The sequence below is a fragment of the Panthera tigris genome, chromosome A3 (assembly GCF_018350195.1).
Source record: "Panthera tigris isolate Pti1 chromosome A3, P.tigris_Pti1_mat1.1, whole genome shotgun sequence".
Classification (NCBI taxonomy): Eukaryota; Metazoa; Chordata; class Mammalia; order Carnivora; family Felidae; genus Panthera; species Panthera tigris.
Genome location: NC_056662.1, coordinates 30,609,911 through 30,617,804, shown reverse-complemented (window position 1 = coordinate 30,617,804; position 7,894 = coordinate 30,609,911). Strand labels below are relative to the sequence as shown.

The 7,894-nt window shown below is 43.0% G+C and overlaps 1 long non-coding RNA gene across 1 annotated transcript; it reads right to left on the bottom strand.

The window, feature by feature from the left end:
- Window positions 1–1,591: 1,591 nt before the first annotated feature.
- LOC122237251 lies at window positions 1,592–7,266 on the bottom strand. Its single transcript, XR_006215567.1, has 3 exons — window positions 7,123–7,266; window positions 5,983–6,413; window positions 1,592–1,858 (listed from the first exon to the last, which is right to left on the bottom strand). It is a non-coding gene; the product is annotated as an uncharacterized LOC122237251 (long non-coding RNA).
- Window positions 7,267–7,894: the final 628 nt, after the last annotated feature.

The following is a 7,894-nucleotide window of genomic DNA, read 5'->3' as shown; positions in this document are numbered from 1 at the left end:
GTACCAGTCATGCTGCAGACAACCGTTCATCAGATATTGTAACCCTCTAGGTGCATCCCATCTTGTACTGCTATTTCTAAGCTCATTCATCCATCTCTTCTTTTCCTTCAATATTACAACCAGTCTTTGCATGGGATTCTTCAGGGCCTAATCTGTGTTCGGAGCTTCCAGCACAGGGTCAGGCACTTAGTAGGTACTCAGTAAACATTGATGAACACAAAGCAGAGAGAAAAAAACAGAAATACTTCCTGGCTTTGCAGAACTTACGTTCTCACGTGGAAGCCAAACATAAATTATGTTGACGCAAGACAGGAGGAGGGAAGTATGCGATAAATGTGTCCCTCAGTGTTATCGAGCACAAAGGTGACATTTAACACAACTGAGAGGAACAAGAAGGGGCTACTGACTGGGGCGGGATTCTAAGGGATGGATTTAGGATGAAGAGCATTGCAGATTAAGGGAATAGCATCAACACGTACCCAAGTAGAAAAGTGTCAAACACATTTGCAAGAGGTGAACTGTGGGATACGACTGATGAGTAGGGTGTATGCTCAGTTGGAAGGGGAAAGGGTTCTGTAGCCGGAGACGAGCCTTGAAAATTGTGTTGGAGACAGATCACAGAGAGTGTAGGACTCCAGGCTACCGAATTTGGACATTATTCCGCAGGCAGTGAGCAGCCCTAAAGATATTCAGTTGAGCAATGATAGAGCTCAGGGGTTAAAGGAGACTGAAACGCCTTCCTATAAAGCAAACTGTGTCTCGATGAATAATCAGCTGCTGATTTACCTGATTTGTAAATCTGGCTGTTCAGATTTGAAAAATGCCCCTTGCAAAATGGGGGCAGATGGTGATTAATTTTTAAAGGGACAGCAAAGAGTATAGCTCCCTTCTTTAAAAAAAAAAAAAAAATTGTTACAACCTCTATTTTCCTAAAGTATGCATAAGTTAACCAAAGACTCCAGGGTAAGTTTCTGTTTGGATAATGTTTATTTTGGTACCTTGAAAGCTTGGCAGTTGTTTAGAAATTCAATTACCACTCGCCTTTAAACAAAACCACCCTTGGGAATGGTGGGTTTGAGCTGATCTCAATATATTAACTTGACATTATGAGGCGGTTACGCTGCAGGTTCAGAGGGTTGATTAAATCTTAAAATGAGCACAGAACAGGCGCCGAAAGCACACACTTTGTTTAATTGGCTCTTTCAACAGACGAGACAAAGGGGGAAAGAAACAGCAACATCAATGGAGGCTATTTTTATTATTGTTTAAAAGGAGGCCTCCTCTGTGTCAGATGGGAAACCTAGCATCAACTCTCGAGGCTTTTCTTCGAGACTGCGGATACAAGAAAAGTGCAAATTGACAGGGCTAGAAGGAAACTGAGGCTCCGAGCCACATGTAAGCCAGCTGAGAGGAAGAAAGGAATGTTAAATACGGACACGGTCGATCAAAACTTTAATGTGCTCTAGCAATTAATCATTGTATATGCATATACACATATACATCTTTTTGAACTTGATTCTTAGCCAAAAGGCCAAGAAGCGATACGTACGCATTTTTTAAACCGAATCCAACAGTTTTAACCCACGGCAGAGACATTTAGATATTTATTGTTCACTGATAATAATCAAATGGTTCTTCCTCATTTCCCAGCCTCCCTGTTGGTTAGATGGAGGCCAGGTGACTGGTTCTGGCAAAGGCGCTGAGAGCAGAAATGAGGTGATATCACTAGTGAGCTGAAGCATTCAGGAGTCCGTGTCCTCCCTCCATGCCTTCTCTTCTCTTGTTACAGGGGTCCTGGAGGTCCTGGGTTCCCGGTGAGTCAGCTCAGTGATGGTAGAGTGTCTGTCAACCTGGATTCCTGAGCAAGAAATAAAGTTTAGTTATGTCAAGCCACTGAGATATTAGAGTTTCTTTGTACCACAGCACAGCCTCGCCTATTCTGACTAGCCCATCCCCAGTAGCTATCCTTTCTGTTATCGTGCTGCATCCCCTAATTTCTGGCTGGACACGTGGCTACCCAAAATGAAGACTATATTTTTCAACGTCCCTAAGTGGCTGAGAGAAGCAAGACGTTTAAAATCCAGCCAATGGAACGTAAATGGCAGTATGGTCTCTTCCTTAAGAAGCAGCAATAATATCCCTTTTTCTCTTCTTCTTTGGCCTACTCTTTATCGTGCTGCCCGGAGTGTAAATGCTGCCATCTTGGACAAGAGGTCAAGGCCACAAGAGGCGCAACAACAGTAGAAGAAGCCAGAGTCCCCGAGAGCACGGAGCACCACACCGATTGCAGACAGCTTCGCCATATTTTTATGTGAATGAGAAATAAACTTATACTTTCTTCATGCCATTGTTGTTTCCAGAATCTTCCATATATTTAGATGTTTGGCTATGTCACCAAATTATCTGTCTTTCTCACTTCTTCTACAGATGTCGTGGAAATAAGTGGCCAGAAGAGAAGGCCAGAGGGGTGCCTGGGTGGCTCAGTCGGTTGAGCGTCCGACTTCGGCTCAGGTCATGATCTCACAGCTCATGAGTTCCAGCCCCGCGTCGGGCTCTGTGCCAACATCTCGGAGCCTGGAGCCTGCATCGGATTCAGTGTCTCCTTCTCTCTCTGCCCCTAACCCACTCGCATTCTGTCTCTCTCTTAAAAATAAATAAACATTAGGGGCGCCTGGGTGGCTCAGTCGGTTAAGCGTCCGACTTCGGCTCAGGTCACGATCTCGCGGTCCGTGAGTTCGAGCCCCGCGTCGGGTTCTGTGCTGACAGCTCAGAGCCCGGAGCCTGCTTCCGATTCTGTGTCTCCCTCTCTCTGACCCTCTCCTGTTCATGCTCTGTCTCTCCCTGTCTCAAAAATAAAATAAACATTAAAAAAAAAATTAAAAAAATAAATAAATAAACATTAAAAAAATTTTTTTGTTTAAAAATTAAAAAAAAGAAAAAAAAAGAGAAGGCCAGAATCAGCACTAGGGCTGCCCAGTAGAGTGGATATTTTAGATCACTCAGGTTACCTAGGACAGCTTTACAACTCTTCAAGAAAAAAAGATCCTGGAAGAAGTAGAGGACATGTGATGACGTAGGTACCGTTAGTAATAGAGTCTCTGATTACCCTAACTGGGAGGTAGAGGCCATAACTGTTCATAACAACTTAAGAGTCCATTTCTTTTCTTTTTCTTGACTCTGAGGTAAACTCCTGGCAAGAAAAAAGCCACTTCCTGTCTCTGACTTGACTTTTTTTTTTTTTTATTTTTAGGTTTCCCACTTGAGAGAGAGATTTCTCTCCCCATTCTGAGTAAAACTCATTGCTACTTATTTGCTGAGCGTTCGCCCATTTCTTATTTTTTCCCTTCATGATATGGTCCCTTCCACATCCTGAAGTCTCAGTGGGTGTGAACTTTCCTTATTCTTCCTGTCCATTTCACTCCCATAATTTATGGTTTGCTACCGAGAGCCCTGTTCTGCTCTGGAACAGAATAATTCCCATACCCGGTAAGTGTCACTAGAAGGAAAGCTCCACCGAGGCAGGGATTTTTATCCGTGTGTCTCTAGTGCCTTGAAAAGTACCTTGCATATAATAGGAATTCTATAAATATTTGCTGAATTTAACATCGAACAGTCTTCTCTGCTTCCCTCACTACCACTCCACTATTTCCTTCTGCGTTATATCAGCTTATGTGTATTCAATGCACAGAAATATCCTGAGTGACCAACGGGCAGAGTCTAAAAATATATAAATATCGAACTTAAATACACGAATAGGCATCTTTTTTTAGCATAAACTTTGTATAACAGAATTTTAAGCAACGGATAAATTAAAGCGTGAGTTTATTGTAAGCCATACTGCGTTGAGAATACATTTCTGGGTGTACGAGTTCTACCTAGAATCGTGCTGTGATAAAAACCATCTTCCAAATTCAGTGGCATACAGCAAAAAACACTGAATTCTCATGCTCCCACAGCTGCAAGGTGGCTAATTTAAGGCTGGCTCAGCCGGGCTTGGTTCCAAGCTCCAGGCCAGGTCCAGATAGGCCCTACGTGTCTCCATATTTTCCACGCGAGGTGGTTACCCAGGGAATGCTCTTCCCACGACAAAAGGCACTGAGCACAAAAGGTAACTCCAACTGCGCGGGCACTCTGCTTGTGACCTATCTGCTAACATCCCATTGGCCAAAACAAGTCACATGATCATACTCAGCGTCAAGGGGTCAGGGAGTAACTCTGACCACTATGAAGCTCTAGCAAAGGCATGAAGGCATACAGAAAGTGGAGAATTGAGATCAGTGATTCACTCTGTCACACCAGGTTTGAAAAATCTCCAACGTGAAATCGGGCTATTTTCTGATAGAAATGCATCTCTATTAAACACTGCGAACTGACACAAGAAAGGAAAGTGGAGCATGAAATCCCCAGAACTTAACTCAGGGGTCCCTAATTCTGGAAAACAGTCTTCTGTTTCTTTCTTTCTTTCTTCTTTCTTTCTTTCTTTCTTTCTTTCTTTCTTTCCTTATTTCTTTAATGTTTGTTTGTTTTTGAGAGAGAGAGCGCGATGCGTGGGGAGTGGGGGGAGCAGGGAGAGAAAGGGAGGTGCAGAATCTGTAGCAGGCTCCAGGCTCTGAGCTGTCCACACAGAGCCCGACCTGGGGCTTGAATCCAAGGAATGGGGAGATCATGACCTGAATCTAAGTCAGATGCTTAACCAACTGAGCCACGCAGGTGCCCCAACATTCTTCTGTTTCCGAACGAACCACACACGCTGGGGAAAGGTGGTGAAGGTGTATTCTGGATTCACACCTTCTCCCGAGCTTATCGTGTTCCATCCTTGTCTAAAGCTTTTGACTCTTCCCCGGGGGAAACCCTCGCCGGAGAAGTGAAATCAAGAAATTTTATTTACTACCTTTAACGTCATTGGGATGATGGTTCCTTATCTGATTAAAAAGAAAGTACCTTGAATGCTAGAGAGGATTACAGAGTTATGGAGGGTAGGCAATATCAGAGACCGACCAGATTCCCATCAACAGTATGGGTCCTTTGACATCTGACACATCAATGGCTTCCCATCCTTGTTGACTGTTGCCTCCCTACTGTGGTCACTCTAGGGACCCTTGACCTGGGGTCCTCAGACTGGACAGAATTTGGGGGACTCCTGAACTGGGGTGGAAAAAAAGTTAACTAATGTGTAGCTAAACTAATATTTAATTAGTGTAATAGCATTTAGCACTTCCCTCAATTATGAATATAGGTAACAACCCATAATAGTATCAGCAATGCCTGTGCCTTTATCACCAAATCACACATTGTTTTCTTATCACATGATGCTTGTACATATCTTTTGTAGATATCTTTAGAGATGTGTGTGTTTAGCACGACTTAAAAACGCAATAATTATTAAATCCATTGCTAGATATGGTTCTGTAATGTGTTCTACTACATTAGAAACATGTTTTGCTAATACTTTGAGAACTGTATTTGTAATCTAAGTATTTTGTGTCATGAATGTAAAGACATTATGCTGAAATAAGTCCATTGGCTTCACCAGTCTGCCATTGAACAAGTAAGATTAAGAATTTCTCCCACAGGTGAGGTTGCTAGACCCTCAGGAGATGCATTGTGGGTTCACCATGTGCTTGTACGCGACAGCAGGTGCTGTGCCCCAAAATACCTTGGACAAATGGTTTCAGTTCATTCCCTTTTATCCATATTTCAAACCCTTTCCCTTTTCATTGCTGTGACTGTCCTCTGCAGAAACTATCCCAACCCCACTCCAGTTTCTTCTTATGGTTTCTAGAAAATCTGTAAAAATCTCTTTTTTTTTTATCATTCTTTTATCATATCTTAGTCTCCAACTACAAGGAATGGTCAAGATGGGTTTAACTTAGCAATATCTCCATATTTAATGTTAAAAATTTCCTCCTGATCGTGTTACATCTCTTGAGCTGTCACCAGGGAAGAGAAGTTCACCCCACTCCCTTGTCTGCCAGTTCTTACCTAAGGAACTATCGCCTGATACTGACACGAAGTCTTCTCTCCATTAAGGATGGTTCTGCCTTCTTCCCCAGATCCACTTTGAGACAGCTTCATACCCTCTCCACAGAGTCTTTTCTCTTTTGTACCAAGCAGCCACTGACTCTTCAAATATGGCAAAGGCCTGCTTGATCTCCAGACCTCGCCTCACCCTTGTCCCCTCTGCATGCCACTGTCGATGTATGGAGCCCAGATGGGAGAGTGATGCATTACACATCTTCCACGTGCCACCCAACTCAAGACTTTGCTCATTTCACTGTGGATACATCACGTCTGTCTGGGCGATCAAAGATGAGTTTGTTTTATTGATGCTTTGTAGATGACCAGTAGGGATGATCCAGTCAACCAACCATTTATTGATTCACTTCACATTCAGGATCTTGTACAGAATGACCCTATCAAGCCATATATATATTATATATATATACTATCAAGCCATATATATATATATATATTATATATATATATATCAAGCCATATATATATAATATATATTATATATATATTATATATTAATATATATATATTATATATTATATATATATTATATATATATGTCCTGCTATGGACTGAATGTTTATGTATCCTCCTCCCCAAATTTCATATGTTAAAATCTTAACCCCAAGATAATGATATTAGAGATGCGGCCCTTGGGAGGTGATTAGGTTCTAAAAGTGGAGTCCGAATGAATAGATTAGTGCCCTTATGAGAGGCCCCAGATTCGAGCCCTGTGTCAGGCTCTGTACTGATAGCTCAGAGCCTGGATCCTGCTTCAGATTCTATGTCTCCTTCTCTCTCTGCCCCTCCCCCACTTGCATTCTGTCTCTCTCTGTCTCTCAAATGTGAATAAATGTTTAAAAAAAATTTTTAATAATAATAATAAGAGCCCCAAGAAAGATCCCTCACTCCCTTCCACCATGTGAGGACATGATGGGATGTCAGCAGTCACAACCCATAAGAGGGCCTTCACCAGAGCCCTACCGTGTTAGCACCCCAATCTTGGACTTCCAGCCTCCAGAACTATGAGAAGCAAATTTCTGTTGTTTATAAGCTTCCCAGGCTGTGGTATTTTGTTAGAGAAGTCTGAAAAAACTAAGATACCACCTGTAATGGACATTATGATGTAACACCAGATTCCCCATCAGAACTCATTGTCCCATCTGCTGAGAGTGCTTCTGGCTGATTTCCCTGAGCTGTTATCTCTTCCTGGAAACTACCCTTGGCTGGAGATAGCTACCTCACCCAACAGGATAGTCACATCCAATGACTGGTCATTGGGGGATACAGAGGTTCAGAACTCTCTTTGTGACATTAGAGAACTGTGAAGAGCCATTTCAGCCTCAGAGCACTGCGTAGGTCAGCTGAGGCCTTTGTTGAGACTGCACTGCAGCCCAGCTTCTCCCAGTACCTGATCCTGCTTCCTTCCCATTCACAGAGTTTGATCCCCAGAGCTCCAACAGCTCCACATGCTAAAACCTATCTCAGAGTCCACTTCTGGGGGACCCAACCCGCAGCACTCCCTCACCCCATTCCAGGGCCCTAACCCCACCAGACCTTAAATATACCACTCAGATGTCCTGTTTATTGCCATATCCCCAGTACCCTCTACAAGGCTTGGCACAGAGGAGGAATTTAATAAATGTTTAATAAATTGAATTTAATCTGCAAATTTGACCAGCCTGCCAGAAGTACCCTCCTCTAAGTCTTCTCTAGTAAGAATCTTGGCAGTCTATAAGCTATTTGCCAGTGGGTCAAAATAAACAGCTTGCTACTTAGCCATCTAGAGGTGCTCTCTGAGAGCAGTTAAGGGTCCTGGCAGGTGTCTCAGGCCATACAGCCAAACACCAGAGGGCCAGTGCCAAGAGCCTACTTCCCT